General features: G+C 37.7%; 1 protein-coding gene across 5 annotated transcripts in view; it reads right to left on the bottom strand.

Annotated features, from left to right (window-relative positions):
• The window catches only part of JADE3 (jade family PHD finger 3), a 132867-nt gene that overhangs the window by 98572 nt on the left and 13695 nt on the right, over window positions 1–20600 (bottom strand). For 2 of the 5 annotated variants that reach the window (XM_072743237.1, XM_072743239.1), the window contains exon 2: window positions 13351–13443. The exons of 2 other annotated variants lie outside the window; for them this stretch is intronic. The gene's annotated coding sequence lies outside the window, so the exon portion shown is untranslated. Of the gene's footprint in view, window positions 1–13350; window positions 13444–16258; window positions 16400–20600 lie in introns of those variants that run through there. One more of the 5 variants, XM_072743238.1, reaches the window with a different exon arrangement.

The raw sequence follows: 20600 nt of genomic DNA, 5'->3' as shown, positions 1-20600 counted from the left end.
AGAATTCTTTAGACTGTGAGATACGTGTGTGTGTTTGTGTGTGTGTGTATTCTTCACCTATGCAAAGTGTCAAAATAGGATTAATCTATAGTAACAGAATTAAAGATAATGATAATTTGCTAACCTCTGGGATATAAGAAAGAGGTAGTCCTTGCTAGGAAGTAGGAAATGGACTTCTGCAGTGCTGGCAATGCTCTTTTTCTTGACCTGGACACTGGTTAAATAGGTATGTTCCCTTATCAATAGAGTTGTACACTTATGCCTTGTTCACTTTTTCTTCAGGTACATTACACTTCCACTTATGTTAGATTCCGTCCCTAGGCTATATGCATGCAAACTAAGTTTTTCTCCTTTGTTCACTACCACCACCACTACACCCCTTTTCCTTCTTTAGCATGTGCACTTCCCTTACTCTCTGCATTCTTGTCTGCTGAACTATCAATAATACTTGGTACTTAACTCGAATCTTCATTGCCAGTGATGGGATCACATAAAGTCAAAATCACAGTGAAAAAAGAGACCCCACAAAATAACTACAGGGAGAACACAGGCATCCTTTCTTTACACAGGCAGGACTTTATGAGTCAGCATCAAAGAACTGGACCTTGTCTATCCAAAGAGGGAAAACCATCCTTTAAATAGAAGGATTAGTTCATTTGCCCACATAATTCCAGGACAAAGCTATAGTCCCAGAGTGACATTCTTTATGTGCTCCTTCCGGTATAGGAAATCTTTCCAAAGGCACTTTGAGATACTCTAGCAATTATCAAAGCTGAAGAATATTATAAAGGGGGCAAAAAGGCTGTCCAGGAATTGATTCTTAACAGTGTAAAATCCGGACTCGGGGCAGCCCCGGTGGCCCAGTGGTTTAGCACCGCCTTCAGCCTGGGGTGTGATCCTGGAGACCCTGGATCGAGTCCCACGTCAGGCTCCCTGCATGGAGCCTGCTTCTCCCTCTACCTGTGTCTCTGCCCCTCTCTTTCTCTCTGTGTCTGACGTGAATAAATAAATAAAATCTTTAAAGAACTGATTGAATTGTATGCTTAAATGAGTGTACTTCACTGTATACAAATTTTGCCTCAATAAAGTTGCTTTTAAAAAAAAATCTGGACTCAGGCATGTTAATCTTAAAAATTTCCCACAAGCTAACTTAATTTTCACATTACCTTTAATTTCACAGAATGTTATTCATTAATTTATACACACTCCAAATTTATGTACAGGATACTGTAGGCTAACATCACATTTGTTATTGCAGATATAGGGACAGATAACTGTAAGGCCTATGATTTTGAGATAACTGAGGGCTCTAGTAGATGGATAAGGAGAGGAAAACAAAGGACTCAAAAAAGGAGTAAGAATGATTAAGATGGTTAAAATAACTTTTAAAAAACTTTTAAAAATGTAATCCTTACTAATAAATACAAACATGGTTTGAGGAAGAATGAAACAAATATAAAACTTACTGACAGGCAGAAGACACCATTAAGGTGAATACAGGAATTAGAAATGTAACAAAAATCAAGTATAAATTTAATAGTTTTTTGAAGCCTATGACTGATTCTGTCCCTTTCACTACTGCCTACCCTAGTAAGCTTTCCATTATATAATGTACTCAAAGAGTCACTCATGAAGAAGTCAGACATGATTCCAAAAAATGTATCCTATGGACATTTTATTGATCTCTGAAGGACCAGCAAATGTAAATGGTTTAAATAAACCAATCAAAAGGCAGAGATTGGCATAATGGGTTAAAGAAAATGATCCATTTATATGCTATCTACCACAACTCACTTCAAATATAAGGAATTAAGTAGGTTGGAAGTAAAAAAATGGAGAAAAAAATAAGATGCAAACATTACTCAAAAGAAAGCAGGGGTGGCTATATTAGTATCAATAAAAAGAAAATTACCACAGGTGAAGAATACTGAATAATGATAGAAAGGCTAGTATACCAAAATATAGCAATCTTATATGTATATGCATCAAAAAAAAACACCCCCAAAATATCAGCTGCAAAATATGTGAAGCAAAAACTGATTGAACTGAAAGAAAAACCAAAAAATCTAGTTATAGTTGGAGACTTCAACGTTCTTTTCTCAACAATTGATAGAACCAATAGACAAAATCAGCAAGGATAAGGAACTCAAGAAACACAATCAACCAACAGGATTTAACTGACATTGGCAGAATACTGCGTCCAACAACAGCAGACTATTCTTTTCAAGCACCCACAGAAAATATACAAAGATAAAGTACAGCTTGGGCCACCAAATGAACTTAAACAAATTTAATAGGAGTGATATCATATGGAGTACATTCTCTGACCACAATGGAATCAAGGCAGAAATCAATAGCAAAAAGATAACAGGAAAATCTCCACACATCTGGAAACTAAGTTATATACTTCTAAATAAGCCATGGGTCAAGAGAGGAGGTCTCAAGGGAAATTTTTAAAATACATTCTGAACTAAATGAAAATGAAAATGAAAATACCACAACATACTCAAATTTGTGAGGCAGAGCTAAAGCAGTACTGAGAGGGAAATTTATAACACTAAATGCTTATGCGGACTCCTGGGTGGTTCAGCGGTTAAATGTCTGCCTTTGGCTCAGGAAGTGATCCTGGGGTCCTGGGGATCAAGTCCCACATCAGGCTCCCTGTATGGAGCCCGCTTTTCCCTCTGCCTATGTCTTTGCCTCTCTCTCGGTGTCTCTCATGAATAAATAAATAAAATCTTTTAAAAAGAAAGAAAAAAAATAACACTAAATGCTTGTGTTAAAAAAGAAGAAAATCTCAAATCAATAATCTAAGCTCCTACCACCTCAAGAAACTAGAAAAAGGAGTATAATAATCCTTGATATAGGATACAAAAGCAGATGAAGGTTTGAGAAGAAAAGAGATGCCTGGTGGCTCAGTGGTTGGGCGTCTGCCGTTGGCTCAGGGTGTGATCCCAGACTCCTGGGACTGAGTCCCACATGGGGCTCCTTGCATGGAGCCTGCTTCTCCTCCCTCTGCCTGTGTCTCTGCCTCTCTTTATGGGTTTCTCATGAATAAATAAATAAAATCTTTAAAAAAAAAAAAGGTTTGAGAAGAATGAACTTCTATGAGGTAGTAACATTGGATAGGTAGGTCAACCTGAAGTGGCCTGAAGTGGGCAGAGTATCTGGGCAGGAAAACAACCAAACTAATGGCCTTGTTTAGGTAAAGGTAGAAATTAAGCTCTGGGCTTCCTACAGCAGCTTACCAGCATAAAAAACCTCAAGGAGACAGAGGAATAGGGATGTACACACCACAGGGCACATATTATCAACACATACATATAATCCCATAGAGGGCCCCGCTTGAGCAGGTGATTAGCACACCAGTGGGATTCTTATCTGTCAGGACATGCCTAGGAGCAGCCTATTTTACCAAGAATCTAGGTTCTTGAGGGAACAAGGCATCTCCAAGTAAAGAATGTTGTCCTAAGGGAAGACAACAGTTCACCAACATGACCTAGTGGTCCCCCCAAGGTCTGAGGGAGTAATGATTCAGAAAGTGGGTGTGAAGCATGTTACTCAGGTTTATCTAAAAGCTCAGCTTTCAAGGACTTGATTCAGAATTCCAGTCAGAGAGGGCCCTTCCACAGAAACCTAAACAAGCTGACTTGTAGTCCCTACAGCCCCAGGAGCTCCAGCTACAGCAGGAAGATGAAAGAGTCCAGAGCCTCAGCACAGACATCAATCAGTGCCCTTAACTCATCCAGTGGGTTCTGGATGAGTGGGTCACTCTTATGTAGAGTCAGGCATGTCAGTGGTATTAGCAAAAATGGGAGCTGTGCAAACACAGAACCACCTCGATGGGCTAAAAGCACTAGCAGCCCAGCAAGGACTCTGCCCCAGAGGTCACCAAAAGTGCTAAAAGGAAAGAGAAGAGGAGGTAGATGACGTTTCAAGCTCTAGAACACCTAGTCAGGAAAACACAGCAGATAACCTCCAGGATAAACTGGTTCTATCTGAAAACTGTCCTATAAGCTGAAAAACTATAACAGAACTAGCAAAAGTCTACGGAGTGACTGTTATTTAGACTATTTTCCTGTCACCTAAAATGTAAATTTCCAAATCAAGAGAATATATTTTTACCCTAAAAACTAATGTGTATTGTACATTTAAAATTGGTTGTTTCTAGGAACACTCTATGATAGGCAACTCACTTAAGCTTAAATTTCAATGGGTAACAGAAGTTAACTTGGGCCTAAAAACATCCTTAAGTGTATGCATAGTACAGATGTGGCTCACTTGGTCCTTGAGATGGAAGGAAGCAGTTAGGAGACACAGGCCATGGACATCTCAGTAGAGTTCTGATGCCAGCTGGCAAGGCTGGTCTGTAGGCAAGAGGAAAGGCCAACTACAGGGGTAGGGGTGAGGGGCAATGTCAGGGTTCCTGGTTAGAGTTGGGATTTCCTCTTCATTTAAAAGTGATCAGCCATTTCCTCTCACTAGTCTCAGAGAAACAGCCTCACAAAAGAAGTCTACAGAAAGTCAACTAGGTAATTAGACTTGTAAAAAGCCCAACTCAGAAGCAGAAAAACAAAATTTAAATGACGGCCTTTATCTCTTCTAGCCAAGAAAACCTCCCTAAGGCCCTCACAATTGCCTGTCAAGTGACTCCAAATAAAAATCTTCTTTAAATAACTAGATAGAAACAGTTCTGGCTTTTCTTCCAATCAATTTCTCCTGCTTTAAAGGGCTAATCTGATTGATTGATAGATCTTTATTTTTTTCCCTCAGCTTTGCTGAGGTACAGCTCACAAATTTGTATACAATGTGATGATTTTATATACATATACATTGTGAAAGGATTCCCACCAAATTAACACATCCATTATCTCACATACTTTTTTTTTTCCTTTTGTGGTGAAAAACATTTAAGTTCTACTCTTAGCATCTTTAAGTATGTAATGCAGTATTGTTAACTATAGTCATCATGCTGTATATTAGATCCCCAGAGCTTATTCATCTTATAACTGAAAGTTTATACCCTTTTACCAACCTCTGCCCATTTCCCCCACTCCTCAGTCCCTGAAAACCACTATTCTACTCTGTTTCTATGAGTTCAACTTAAAAAAATTACATACATAAGTGATATACCATGCAGTAGTTGTCTTTTTCTCTCTAGTTTATTTCACATAGCACAATACCCTCCAGGTTGATCTATGTTGTCACAAATGGCAGGATTTCCTGAAGAGCTAACTTTAAAAGTACAATGTGAAATATTGTTCTAGAACTGAGAATATTTAATATATGTTAATAAACTAGTACTGTAATCAGCTAATAACTCTTCTACTTATACTTAAGACACTTATTCAAAGAGCAAAGTTTGAAGTCTAGCTAACCTTTTCACACAGCTCAGATCACTGACATTCTAACTCAACTCACTAGACATTATTCTAAAGAAGTTAGCAAACTTTTTCTGTAAAGGGCCAGAGAGTAAATATTTTTTGCTTGGTAGGCCACTCGGTCTGTGTCTTAACTATTCAACCCTGTCACTGCAGCAAAAAGAAACATAAATAATATGTGAACAAAAGGACAGGGCTGTGTTCCAATTAAACTTCACTTATGGATGCTGAAATCTGAACTTCATACAATTTTCACATATCATGAAATATTCTTCTTTCAATTTTTTCCAACCATTTAAAAACAGAAAAATTCATTTTTAGCTTGTGGGCTGTATGAAAATAGGTAGCAGGCCAGATCTGGCTGGCAGGCTACATAGTGTACCAATTCCTGCTCAAACCAAGACTTGATGCCTCCCAGAAAGAATTTAAAATTTCAGGCTTTCTCTGATTTAAAAAAGTACACATTTCAAACCAACATTTCACCATAAACTTCTGTTATTAAAATTTCAGCTTTTGAGGAGTAGGGGCAAACTCTGTAAATGTGTAGCAACATATTATAGTGGAAAGAGAACTACAAAACTTACAGACCTGTAATTTACTAGGTATACAAAACTACAAAACTTATTCTTTCTGGAGTTCAATTCCCCTCATTCTAGTCCCTTTGCAACAACCTTCCACATTCCATAGTTACAACTATAATTTACTAAGCTAATGTTAATTTCTGTCCGGGATATATAGCAAATATTTCTATTTCTATTGTGTGCAGGTCCCTATGAAGCAAAGACACTTTTATTTTTATTTTTTTTTTGCAAAGACACTTTTAAAAGAAGTCTTTTATCATTGTTATTCCAGTCTATTCCAGAATCTAGAGCCAACTTATGATGCCCTGAATAGCCTGAGCAGTGAAAAACCTCAAACAGGATAAACCTGAAGAAATCCCTGTCTAGACATAATCCAAATCAAACTGCTAAACAAAAATACAAAGGAAAAAATATTGAAAGCAGTCAGACAGGGGCACCTGGGCGGCTCAGTGGTTGAGCATCTACCTTTGCCTCAGGTTGTGATCCTGGGGTCCTGGGATCAAGTCCCACATTGGGTTCCCTACAGGCCTGCTTCTCCCTATGCCTATGTCTCTGGCTCTCTGTGTCTCTCATGAATGAATAAATAAAATCTTAAAAAAAAAGAAAGCAATCAGACAAAAACCTTATATTACAGGAATGCTAGTTACCTTTTATAGGGGTACAATAATTTGACATTACAGTGGATTTTTTTTAATCAGAAACCATGAAGGTCAAGGAAATGGCATGACATGTTTGAAGTGTGGGGAACAAAGAACTGCCAACATGTAATTCTATATCCAGCAAAAATATCCTTCAGAAATGAGAATTTATAGCCAGCAAACTAAAAGAATTGCTATAGGAAGTTCTTCAGACAGTTGAAAAATTATAGCAGACAGAAATTTAGAACATTAGGGACAAAGGAACAGCAATATAAATGGAAAGTATTTGGGTAAATATAACAGACTACTCTCTTGAGTTCTTTAAAACATCTTTAACTACTGACAGCAAAAATGATAGTATGTGAAGGGATTTTCAATAGGTGCAGATGTAATATAAGACAACTATAACAAAAAGGGTGGAGGGTAAAGGGTAAGGTTTCTGCATTCCTCTTGAAGTGATAAAGTATTGATACTAAGCAAACTGTGCAAAGCTAAATAATTCCTAGTGTAACCACAAAAATATGCAGAGATAAACTAAAAAATCAGAGTAGATAAATTAAAATAGAGCACTAAAAGTGTTCAAATAACCCAAAAGAAGGCAGGGGAGTGGGAAAAAGGAAATAATAACAGAGGTTAACACAAGAAGTAATTAAATGGTAGGCTAAAATCAAGCATAAATAGTTACATTAAGTGTAATGGTCTAAACATACAATTAAAAGATAAAGAATGTCAGAACAGATTTTAAAAATATGACTAAACTACACACTGTCTATAAGAAATTCACTTCAAATATAAATGATACAGGTAGGTGAAAAGCAAAAGGATGAAAAAAGATACATAATGCAAACAATGATCAAAAGAAAGAATTCAGAGGAAGGAAAATGACAAGGATAAAGTGGGATATAGAGGGAGATAACATAATGCTGAAAGGTTATTAACTCACTCAAAAGAATTAACAATCCTAAATGTGTACATACCTAACAATAGTGCTTCAAAATACGTGAAGCAAAACTGTCAGACCTAAAATTAGTAAAAAAATTCACAATTATAGTTGGAGGCTTCAATACTCCTAATACACAGAACCACTAGACAGAAAAATCAGCAAGAATATATGAGAACTTAACATCATTATCAACCAAGTGGCATTAGCTGCATAATAAGGAACACTCTACCTGACAATAGCAGCATATATATTTTTTCAACAAGACAGACCATATCCTAGGTCATAAAACAAACCTCAAACATAAAAGCATTGAAATTATAAAAGAATATGCTCCATGACCATAAAGAAATTAAACTAGAAATCAACACAAAGAGGAAAAGCTCCAAACACTGGATATTAGACAGCTACATCTAAATAATCCATGAATCAAAGAGAAACTTCCAAGAGAAATTAGAAAATGTTCTGAATTAAAGAAAAATGAAAATACAAATAACCCAATCTAGGGGCTACCGCTGAAGCAGAGTTTAGAGGGAAATTAACAGCATTAAACGCACTTTTAGGGGGAAAAAAAAGGTCTCAATAAACAATCTAAACTTCCACCTTAGAGAACTGCAAAAAGAAGAGCAAAATAAATCCAAAGCAGAACAAGGAAATAATCTACATAAAGCAGAAATCAATAAAGCTGAAAAACAACAGAGAAACAAAAACAGACAAAAATCAATGATAATAAAAGTTGGTTCTTTGAAAAAATCAATAAAATTGATAAACTTCTAGCAAGACTGAGAGAGAAAAGAAGAGAGAACACTCAAAATAGCCATATCAAGAATGAAAGAGGGGATTATCACCATACACCCTGCAAATACTGAAAGGATAATAAGCCAATCTGATGAATAACTCTATGCACACAGACAACTCAAATGAAATGGGACAGAGTTCTCAAAAACCATGAGCTACCAAAATTCATTAAGATGAAATAGATAACCCAAATAATGCCATATCTATTAAGGAAATTAAATGCACAGCTAAAAATCTTTTTAAAGAGAAAATCCCAGGCCCAGATGGTTTCACCAGCAAATTTCAACAAACATTTAAAGAAAAAACAACACCAATTCTGCAAGATCTCTTCCAGGAAACAGGAGAGGATGGAATCCCTCCCAACTCTTATTTTATCAAGCCCTGCTATCAAATCCAGACAAATGCAATACAAAAAAGAAAACTATAGACCAATATCCCTCATGAATATAGAAGCAAACATCCCCAACAAGATATCAGCAAATCTAATTGTAATATATAAAACCTACAAACAAGTGGGCTTTACCCCAGGAATGCAAGGCAGGTTCAATGTCTGAAAACCAATCAATGTAATCAACCACATCAAATTTAAAAAAGAAAATCCACATGATCATATCAGTTGATGATTACATAAGCATTTGTCAAACTTCATTATGCACTCATGATAGAAATTCTCAGCAAACTAGGAATACAGGGCAACTTCATCAACCAGATAAAAGAACTTCAAAAAGGAATGCCTGGGTGGCTCAGGGGTTAAGCATCTGCCTTTGGCTCCCTGTGAGGAGGGATCATGATATCCCAGGGTCCCACATCAGGCATTTGCCTTTGGCTCCCTGTGAGGAGGTCATGATCCCAGGGTCCCACATCAGGCTCCTCACAGGGAGCCTGCTTCTCCTTCTGCCTATGTCTCTGCCTCTCTCTCTGTATCTCTGATGAACAAATAAAATCTTAAAAAATGAACTTCAAGATGAAAAACCTGAAGGTGAAACAGGAAAAAGGTATCCTTTTTCACTACTTCTTTTTAAAAAAAATTTTTTTTGAGTATAACTGACAGTGTTATCTCACCACTATTAAACATCATACTGGAAGTCCTGGTCTGTGCAATAAGGGATGAGTGGATGGATGGATGGATGGATGGACAGATGGATAAACAGATAAATAAATGGCATACAGGGATGCCTGGCTGGTTCAGTGGGTAGAGCATGAGACTCTTGATTTGGGGGTTGTAAGTCTGAGCCCCCCCCCCCACAGTGGGTGTAGAGATTACTTAAAACCAAATGGCACTATCTCTACTCCTAAACATGATTGTTTGCTTAAAATATATCAGGGAAAAAAATAAAATAAAATATATCAGGGAATATATTCTATTTTTTTAAGTCCTATAACAGCCAGTTAGCTTAACAAGGGAGCAGGATATAAGGTCAATACAAAAAATAAATCATATTTCTATGTGGTGGCAATAAACAATTAGAAACTGATTATTTAAAAAATATATTACGTACAGTAGCTCCAAAGACATAGAATATTTAGGTGTAAATCTAACAAAACATGTACAGGACCTATATGCTGAAAACTAAAAACATTGACGAAAGAAAGAAGTGAAAATCTAAATAGATGGCGAAATATACTATATTCATGTGGTGGAATGTTCAGCATATTAAAGATGTCAATTATCTCCACATTCATCAAATTCATCATTAGATTTAATTTGATTCCAGTAAAAATCCAAGCAGTTTTTGTAAGTATAGACAACTTGATTCTAAAATTTATGAAAAAGAAATAAAATAAAATTTATGAACAAAAGGTACAGAATAGCTAAAACAAATTTTAAAAAGGTTAGACAGGGACACCTGGGTGCCTCAGTGGTTGAGCGTCTGCCGTCAGCTCAGGGCGTGATACCAGTTCCAGGATTGAGTCCACATCGGGCTCCTTGTGTGGAGCCTGCTTCTCTCTCTGCCTGTGTCTCTGCCTCTCTCTCTCTCTCTGTGTCTCTCATGAATACATAAATAAAATCTTTAAAAATAATAAAAAGGTTAGAGAATTCACACTAACTGATTTTAAGGCTTACAGTAAAGCTACAGTAATGAAGACAGTGGTATTGGTGAAGTGATAAAAACTGACTAATGGAACAAGAGAGTTCAGATATCAACTCACATAAATATAGGCAACTGATGTTTGACAAAGGTACAAACAACTTAAAGGAGGAAGGATAGTCTTTTGGACAAATGGTGCTGAAACAATAAGATATCCACATGTAAAAAGTAGACCTCCACCTAAACTTCAAATCATATACAAATATTAACTGGAAATGGGCATAAACCTAAATGTAGAACATATAACTACAAAACTTTTAGAAGAAAACACAGGAGAAAATCTTCATGACCTAGAGTTAATAAAATGGTCCTTTTAAAAAAAATGATAAACTGGATTTCATCAAAATTAAAATCTTGCTTGGTGACTGACACTGTTAAGAAAATGAAAAGCCAAGCCACAGATGTAGAGAAAATATTGATAAATTATGTAACCAATAAGGGATTTTTATCCAGAATATTAAAAAAAAAATACCTCTCAAAACTTAACAGTTAAAAGGGCACCTGGCTGGCTCAGTCAGAAAAGCATGTGACTCGATCTCAGGTGGAGTTCAAGGCCTACACTGGGTATAGAAATACTTAAAACAAATAAATACATATGGGATGCCTCGCTGGCCCAGTTAGTAGTGTATGTGACTCTTGATCTCAGAGTTGAGTTCAAACCCCGTGTTGAGTGTAGAGATTATGTAAAAATAAAATCTTTATTTTTAAAGATTTTCTTTCTTTCTTTCTTTGAGAGAGAGTGAGACAGAGCATGTGCACAAGCAGGGGGAGCAGCAGAGAGAGAAGGAGAAGCAGGCTCCCCACCGAGCAGGGAGCTCTATGTAGGGCTCGATCCCAGAACCCTGGGATCATGACCTCTGCTGAAGGCATTCGCTTAACTGACTGAGCCACCCAGGTGCCCCCAAAATAAAATCTTTAAAATAATAATAAACTTAAAAAAATCTTAATAGCAAGAAAACTACCAAATTTAAAAATGACCAAATTTTTGAACAAATACTCCTCTGAACAAATACTTGAGCAAACCACTTCTGATAGGTTCAATAATGATCATGAATTTGAAATCGGTCTGTTTTTTTAAAATTTTATGGGTGGGAGCAATGCTCCTTCTAGCTCTCTACATCCCAATGCAGAAACTGGCCCAATTGATTATTTTTTCAAAAACATTTTATGATGAAATATTAAAGAACTTTGTTTTAATAATCACCAGGAAAAAAAGGAGTTGAAAAATTTCCCCCTACTTATGTCCCATATTCTTACCCCACTCCACCCCCTCCTCCCTGGTGTTTTAGAATTCTGGTTCAAAGTTTCCCTGCAGAGGATTCCCTATGCTGCATGGGAAGTTGGCCCTTTGGTCTCTGTATAAATGGGCACCATACCTGGATTATTCTGAATTTGAGTTTTTATTGCAAGGTATTTGTTTTATACATCTTTCAATAAAGTCATCAAGCCAACTCAGAATACTTATAAATACCAGGTGTTAATGAACCATGTTTTAACCTACCCTTCCTGTTTCACAGGATGTTTCAAATTTGTATGTATTTAATATTCAGTGGCCTTGTAGATAGCTAAGCTTTTATTAATGTGAAAAAGACCCACTCTTTTCCTTGACTCTGTGGGTGCTGACAGGGTAGACTGCAACCCTCCATCTGGGCTTGCTCTGTTCTCCATTTTCATCCTGGACAACTGCAAATCAATGACTGACACTGAGTACCAGTGAAGCCTGCTTGAGGCAGAGGGTGAGCAGGGTTGGTCAGGACTGAGCAGTTCCTAGTGCCTGAAACACACTGGGCTTTTGCTGAATTGTTGATTTGATTATGCTGTTCAGTAGTGTGAAAAAGAAAGTGTTAAAATAAAACCTGTTAGGGAAAAAGAGGCTCTATCACAGCAAGCTACAGTATATTTTGCCAAAGCTATTAGATTTTTGAGGCAGCTGGTAGTTTATCAATTTTTATTGCTCCAATATAGTTATCTTATGGCCATTACTAGCAAAAGTGGATTATAAGGAATAGTGTTTGACAGGAAAGAAGGGCCCAGTGTGAGTCTGTTTGCTCTGGATCTCCTAAAACAAAGGTTCTTAATGTCATCCTCTTGGCTTATAAATAGAACAATAACATGATAGGAAGGAACATCAGTTTCTCATTTTGTGAGAATAGTTCCAGAAAGTCTTTCTGCAGTGTTCTGCAGAGGTATCTAGTGATTTTGTTTTTTTGGTTTTTTTTTTTGAAGAGCTCTTCAGGTACCAGCATGATCACAAAGGTATTTCAAGGTGTTGGTACAGCATTAAAATCAGCAATCAGTAGTGGATTTCAGGGACTTTGTACGGGATAGGGCATGATCCTCAGGCAATGTTGTAGGATGTTTCAGGTATCAAAGTATAATTTTCAAAATTAAAAAAATGACTCCTACAAATACAGAGTGAACACATGTGAAAGACTACTTTATTAGTGAGGGACTCAGGTTGATTCAAAGAATATTGGAGATCTGGTATATATAGGTACTAAAATTAAAAATGCTACAATAAGATAGATAAGGTACAGAGAAAAGTGGTTAATGTCCTATAGGACAGTTAATCTACACTCTCTGGGAATATTTTTTCTACCAAACAGAATTTTTACATCTCTGCCCAACAAAAATCTTTGAGTTAATATGTTACTTCCAAAGACGCAATCCCCCAGAGAACTAAATAATCCTTGGGTGGGCCTGTTAGTCAATGTTCCAGTATGACAATGAAAGAACATTTGGCCACCTTTCTGTATTATTTTTAATTTTAAAATAATTTATATTAACAGAGGGTTAATAGTTTATTTTATACCCAAGTCTTTGTAAGGACAATTAAGGTTCTAAGGGACCAGCTTCAGAATAGTGTGGTGGTACTTATATATTTTACCTTATACAAGCATTCCAAAATAGTCATTTATTTACCTTTCAAACCAATCACAGGATCTTAGAGGTCATCTGAGATCTAGCCATCTCCTAGGGTATATATGCTTTCTTTAGCAGTCTTGATAGATGATCCTGAAGCATTTGTGTGCAGGGAGGAAAGAAACTAACATGAGTACTTATTATGTGCAAATTTATTTTCAAAGGGCCAAATTCCTTTTCTCACAATAACATGTAACCTGTATATTTAGCCACATTTATCAAAAAAATGGACTTATTCAGCATAATTGCCTTGAATTATACCTTAATTCTAAAAATTTATACACAGTATAACCTATCCTTAATGTACAATTCAAGTTCTGAAAAACGAATACAGTTGTAATTACCACCACAAACAAGATACAGAACAGTTCCTTACAATGAGATAACACATCACACCAGTCAGAATGGCTAGTATCAAAAAGGCAAGAAATAACAAGTGTTGGCAAAGATGTGGGTGAAAAGGAACCCTTGTGCACTACTGGTAGGAATATAAATTGGTGCAGCCACTGTGGAAAACATTATGGAGGTTCCTCAAAAAAATTAAAAATAGAAATACTGTAAATGATCCAGTAATTCCACACATGGGTATTTACCCAAAGAAAACAAAAACACTACTTTGAAAACATAAATGCACCCCTACGTCTACAGCAGAATTATTTATGGCCAAGAAATGGAAGCAACTCAAGTGTTCATCCACAGATATATGGACAAAGGTGTGGTGTGTATACACAGACACACAGAGACACACACACACGCTGGAATATTTCACAGCCAAAAAAAGGATGAAACTCTGCCACATGCAACAACACGGATGGACCTAGAAGGTATAATGCTATGTGAAATAAATCAGAGAAAGACAAATATCATATGATTTCACTCATATGTGGAATTTAATAAACAAAACAAATGAGCAAACAGAAAAAAAAAAAACCAGAGACAAAAAAACCCAGACTCTTAAATACAGAGAATAAACCAGTGGTTGCCAAAGGGGAGGTAGGCGCATGTATTAGTGAAACAGATAAAAGGGATTATGAGGTAAAAGCTTCCAGTTATAAAATAAATAAGTCATGTAAATGATAAGTACAGCTTAGAGAATGTAGTCAATAATACTATAATAACATTGTATGGTGACAGATGGTGACTACATTTATCGCGGTTAGCACTGAATACATAGAATTGTTGAATTACTATGTTGTATACCTAAAATTAATATAGCATTTATGTCAATTATACTTCAGTAATTTTTTCAAAAACTTGGCAACCTTACAAAAAAGAGTAATTCCAGCATAATTGCTTTTAAAATGTCAATTAATCGACAAGTATTCATTGACTACTTACGTGTTCAGTGGTCACTGGCTAGCTTTGAGGATAGCAGGAAAGTATGAAGAGATATACTCCCTTTTCAAAGAACTTCTATGGTCTAATTAGTGAGGCACAGTTTTACACACATGAACTAAGTACAAATAAGCAATCTACTAGGTAATAATCTATATTTTAGGTATTTTTTAAAAGATTTTATTTATTTATTCATGAAAGACAGAGAGAGAGAGAGAGAGAGCGCGAGAGAGAGAGGCAGAGACACAGGCAGAGGGAGAAGCAGGCTCCATGCAAGGAGCCCGACATGGGACTCAATTCCGGGACTCCAGGATCACACCCTGGGCCGAAGGCAGGCGCTGAACCGCTGAGCCACCCAGGGATCCCCAGGTAATAATCTGCATGAGATGTGGGTCCTGGTATTGATACTGCCAACATATAACCTGAAAAAGCCATTTCTATGGCTATTTCTTATCTGGGCATTCCTTTCCTCATTCATAACTCAAAGGAGTTGTCTGAGACAATCTCTAAGGTCCCCCCTAGTTATAAGCACATGTGAATCAGGTAATGGGAGTTCAAAGTCACAGTGGAGGGCTGGGAAGTTAAAAACAGCTTTATGGCATTCAGGTAGTCCATGGGTTGACCCTACAGTTAGTGAACAAGGCTAAGTAATAAGGGATGCGGCATGGAGTTGAGGGGTACAACCTGTCATGGGGCTGCAAAGAGAGAAAATGGATGGATGTTGGTCCAATAGAGCACAGAAAAACTGAAAGGTGCTATTCTTGAAGATGGTGTTAATCCAAGCTTTGAACTGTTTGAAAACTAGGAAAAGACATGAAGATTTGAAAGCTTATTTGTCTATTAAATAAAGAGGGATCCCTGGGTGGCGCAGCGGTTTGGCGCCTGCCTTTAGCCCAGGGCGCGATCCTGGAGACCCGGGATCGAATCCCACATCGGGCTCCCGGTGCATGGAGCCTGCTTCTCCCTCTGCCTGTGTCTCTGCCTTTCTCTCTCTCTTTGACTATCATAAATAAATAAAAAATTAAAAAAAAAATAATTAAAAAAAATAAAGAAGGAGTGACACCATGATGAAAGTGATCCACAATAATCACTTAAAGAAAACCTGTCATAGGCATGTCCTCTAGGCCCTAGGAATACAATACTACAAACCATGCCCTTTCAGTTATGTATTACTGCATAGCAAATCATCCCAAAACTTTTTTTTTAAGATTTTATTTATTTATTTATTCGAGAGAGAGAGAGAGAGAGAGAGAGAGAGAGAGGCAGAGACAAAGGCAGAGGGAGAAGCAGGCTCCATGCAGGGAGCCCGATGCGGGACTCGATCCCGGGACTCCAGAATAACGCCCTGAGCCAAAGGCAGGCACTAAACCGTGGAGCCACCCAGGGATCCCAATCATCCCAAAACTTAGTGGCTTATAATAACAATCATTTTATGTGCTTACAATTCTGTGGGTCAGCAATTTGGGATAGAATCAGCTAGGTAATTCTTTAATTAGTCTTTCCTGAGTCCCTCATATGGTTAGTCATCTGGCAATGTGACCGGGGCTCAATGTTCTAATATGGCCTCACTCACATGTTTGATGGTTGGCTGCTGACTGACCTCTTCCCACATCATCTCTTCCTCCTCTTCCTCCAGCATACTAGCTGGGCTTCTTCACAAGGTTCCTTCAGGATTCCTAAGGAGCAAGGGGAAAGCTACAAAACTTCTTGAGACCTAGGCACCGAAGTCACACAGTTACTCACACTGCATTTTATTGGCCAAAGCAAGTTACAAGGGCAGCCCAGATTCAGAGAGTAGAGAAACAGACTCTTATCTTGATGGGAGGTGCTGCAAAGTCACATACATACAGAAATGAAAGGACTTTGTGGCCATTAACCAGTCTATACTACCATCCCATTTGGGAAAATGAGTGCTGAACACAGTCCTGTGTGCCTTCAAAGATTAAAGGAACCATTGAGGTAAAAAAGATAAGCTTTTGAGTGGGTCCTGCGGAATGTACAGGATGAAACAAACCCAGAGGAATGTGGAGAACTTCAGGCAAAGGCAGTACACACAGAAGTGGCAGGATGACTCATAGTATGTTTAGATTCTAGTGAATGCACACTTGGGCAGAATGAGTAAAGGATTTGAAAAGTAAGAGGTAAGGATGGTGGGAAAGGTTAGGACTGGATGTGGGGGACTTTAACTGCTAGGCTCTTAGGAAGATAGACACTGTCCACCATGCAGTGAGCAGTGAGGGGTCAGTGGTAGCCTCATGGTGAGAGTGGGAATGGGGTTATAAGGAAGAAGAGACCTTTACAGCCTGCATCTTTAAGGATAGTAGTCTGGAAGGAAGTTGAATTTGGGCCTGGAGTACAGAGGCATAGAGATCATGGCAAGAAAACAGCCTAGAAATTATTTCCCTAAAGAGAAGTGTCTACATGAATTCTCTTCAAGGGGTTAAAGGGCATAACTGGAGCTTTTACAGCCAGGTTTATTTACAAGTATAAAAAATGCTTTCTTTAAAAAAAAAAGATTGTATGTATGTATGTATGTATGTATGTATGTATGTATTTGACACAGCAAGCAAGAGAGCACAAGCAGGAGGAGGGAGTTCCCTCCCGCTGAGCAGGGAGCCCAACACAGGGCTCCATCCCAGGACTCTGGGATTACGACCTCGGCAGAAGGCAGATGCTTAACCATCTGAGCCACCCAGGTATTCCCAAAGTATAAAAAATGTTTATCCTGAACCTAAGTTGGTTATCCTGGGGAGATCTAAACTGAGGCTCAACACACACCCACTCCCCTCTCCTATATATAAGATGCAGGTTTCATATGAGACAAGTAGGATACAACTGTTTGCAATGTTTTGTCTATATTTTTTAAAATAATTTTTAAAAAATTTTTATTTATTTATGATAGTCACACACACACACAGAGAGAGAGAGTGGCAGAGACACAGGCAGAGGGAGAAGCAGGCTCCATGCACCGGGAGCCCAACGTGGGATTCGATCCCGGGTCTCCAGGATCGCGCCCCAAGCCAAAGGCAGGTGGTAAACTGCTGCGCCACCCAGGGATCCCTGTTTTGTCTATATTTTTAAAAAAATTTTTAAATTCCCAGTACTCTTTAACATTTTAAGTGGGCAAAGAATTATGGGGAAAGCTAGAATGCATGATGGAACCAGAAAAAAGCTGCTTGAAGTTTTGACTGTAATCTATACTGTGAAGCCATGCTATATCCAGGTAAATGGTATGGACACACTTTTCACTGTGGCAGCATGGCAAAACACCAGCTTTCTTCTGACAGTCCACAAAATGCATATTTATTTCCCAAACTATCACTTTTCACGGGACTTATGTAGCCATTAGAACATGCTATAAGTAATTTTTAAACACAAAATGAGAATCGCTGTTTGGCTTAATTAAATAGCAGGCAACAATTCTCTTCCAGGTATTTGTGGAGATAGGATATAGAGAATTTGAGGGTTTCCTACCACTCCGGGAAAGGCAGTCTAGTTGTAAACCTTCAGATCGTGTATATATGAAATAGGTCACAGAGTAAGGAAGTATGGCATTAGGTGACAAAGTGAATAGGAAAGACATGATTGGGGCACCTGGGTGGCTCAGTCAGTTAAGCATCTGACTCTTAATCTCAGCTCAGGTCTTAATCTCAGGATTGTGAGTTCAAGGTCTGTGTTGGGCTCCACACTAGGCATGGAGCCTACTGAAAAGAAAAACAAGACATGATGTAATGAAGAAATATGGAGTAGAGAACGGTGTCCAAACAAGTGGTTTTGAGGCAAGGGGGAGTGTCTTGCTGAGCTAGAATCTGCGAGAAATGGCCCAGGCAGGATTGGCAGAGCAAAGAGGGAAGGATGTTCCAACTGTGAGGAAAGGTTCCCGGTAAATCCGAGTGTTGTGCCGGTGGTATTTGGGGAGGGGAGGCAATGAGGACAGTTTAGAGATGACATCCCAGACTATGTGCTCTAACTTCTTGTTTCACCCAATTCCCTTGAAATCCCAGGTGAAGAATTGTCCTCAGTTGATAGACTGTGGCATGTGAATACATTACAAAACAACTGAACAGACAAGAGAAGGAAGGACATTTAGGTTCCTCTTTCCACCTTCTGGTTTAGGTGAATGGGTAGCCCTTTGTGTGTACCTCATAGGACAGGGAAAGTTCTCCAGGGGAAAACACATCCCTTCTGGCTTGGCATTCTCTCAGACTGAGCCAGACCATACTCTATAACAGTTATGCAAGAAAGGAGCCTCTGTTACATTCTAATGACATAGTGCTCTAGGGAGAGATTTGAGTAGACCTGTTGAGGTTTTACAATTCTCTCCTCAATGTGCTACTCAAAACTGGGGAGGTTTCCTGTTTCAAGATAGGATCTGAGATATCATAGGTGGTTCACATCATGGGGGCTTCAAGAAATCATGCCTCATCAGTGTCTTCAACAGTTACCTTTTAAAAAGTATAAAAATATCATTCAGTGATTATCCAAATTACTTATTTTGTGGGGACATACTAAGGTTTATACACTTGAGTCCCTATCCTGGAGACTGGTATATAGCAAGCACTAAATGAGTGTTAGCTGATCCTAAAGTAGTTTTTGCAGCTTCTCTATTAAATATAGCAATGGATTAAATTCTTAGTGAACATGATTCTTTTAATGTTGAGAGGGCAAGTAAAACCATCAAAATTGGTCATCTAGTCCAACCTTTGGATGTTACATAGGACTCCTGTACATCTATGTTCCTAAATTTTTTTCGCCACTGAGGATAACTTTTAAAATTTCTCCTAGAGACAGCATGCTTTGAAGGCTTGCCTACTAAACACATCACACTTATGGATTACTTAATTTCCTATTTTAATTAAAGACAAATGTTTCTGACAAGGTTCAGTTAAGCATGAAATAATAATAATATTTGGTATGCCAAACATTGATCAGCATTTTATCCTTAATATGCCATTAATTCCACACAGCAATCCCAAAGGTTATTATTATTAACTTCGTTTTATAAAACATAAAACTAGGGCACAAAGAGGTTAAATTCACTCAAGGTTGCATAACTAAGAAGCAAAAGCAGAATTCAAACAACTTGAGCCTCTACTACTCTATCCATTCTACCATTCAAACTCTAGGTAACTAGGTTTTACCATGAATGTTAGTATAATTCTAGCAATCTCACTCTCAGGTTATTTGCCCTGGGAAACTGAAACTGTATGTGCACACAAACACTTGCATATGAATTCTTATAGCAGCTCTACTTATAATTACCAAAACTGCTAGAAACCCAAATGTGGTACATTTCTACAATGGAATACTACTCAACAATAAAAAAGGAATAAACTATTAATATGCACAACTTGGATGAATCTCAAAAGCATTATGCTGAGTGAAAAAAAGCAAGACTCAAAAGATTACATTCAGTCTGACTCCATTTATGTGACATCCTCAAAGTGATAAAACTAGTGATGGAGCACAGATCAGTCAGTGGCTGTCAAGGGTTGGGGGTGGGAAAAGTGTGACTGAAAAGGTAACAGAGTTTTTTCAGGTGATGGGACTATTTTGTACCTTGATTATGATGGTAGTTATACTGATCTATACATGTATCAAAATCCACAGGACTATGCAAAAGTCAGTTTTACTATATGATAATTAAAGAAAAAGGTCATCTTCTTTTTGGTCAGTACTAATTTATGTAAAAAGAAAACACAGTTCTACCTACCATTAACAATAGTTTTCAGCTTTAAAAATTAAAAGAGTTAACTAAAATGTGAAGCAAAAAAGACATTATTAGGCCACACATCCAAACTGAATGATGAGTTATCCCATTAAACAAAAGTTAACAGAATTTGTGTGCTTAGTCCCTTAAAAATACATGATACTTGATATAGCAACTTGCATAGTAAATAAAAAATAAGTAATAA

This window comes from Vulpes vulpes, chromosome X (assembly GCF_048418805.1).
Source record: "Vulpes vulpes isolate BD-2025 chromosome X, VulVul3, whole genome shotgun sequence".
Lineage (NCBI taxonomy): Eukaryota > Metazoa > Chordata > Mammalia > Carnivora > Canidae > Vulpes > Vulpes vulpes.
This window is presented reverse-complemented; position numbering and strand designations above follow the sequence as displayed.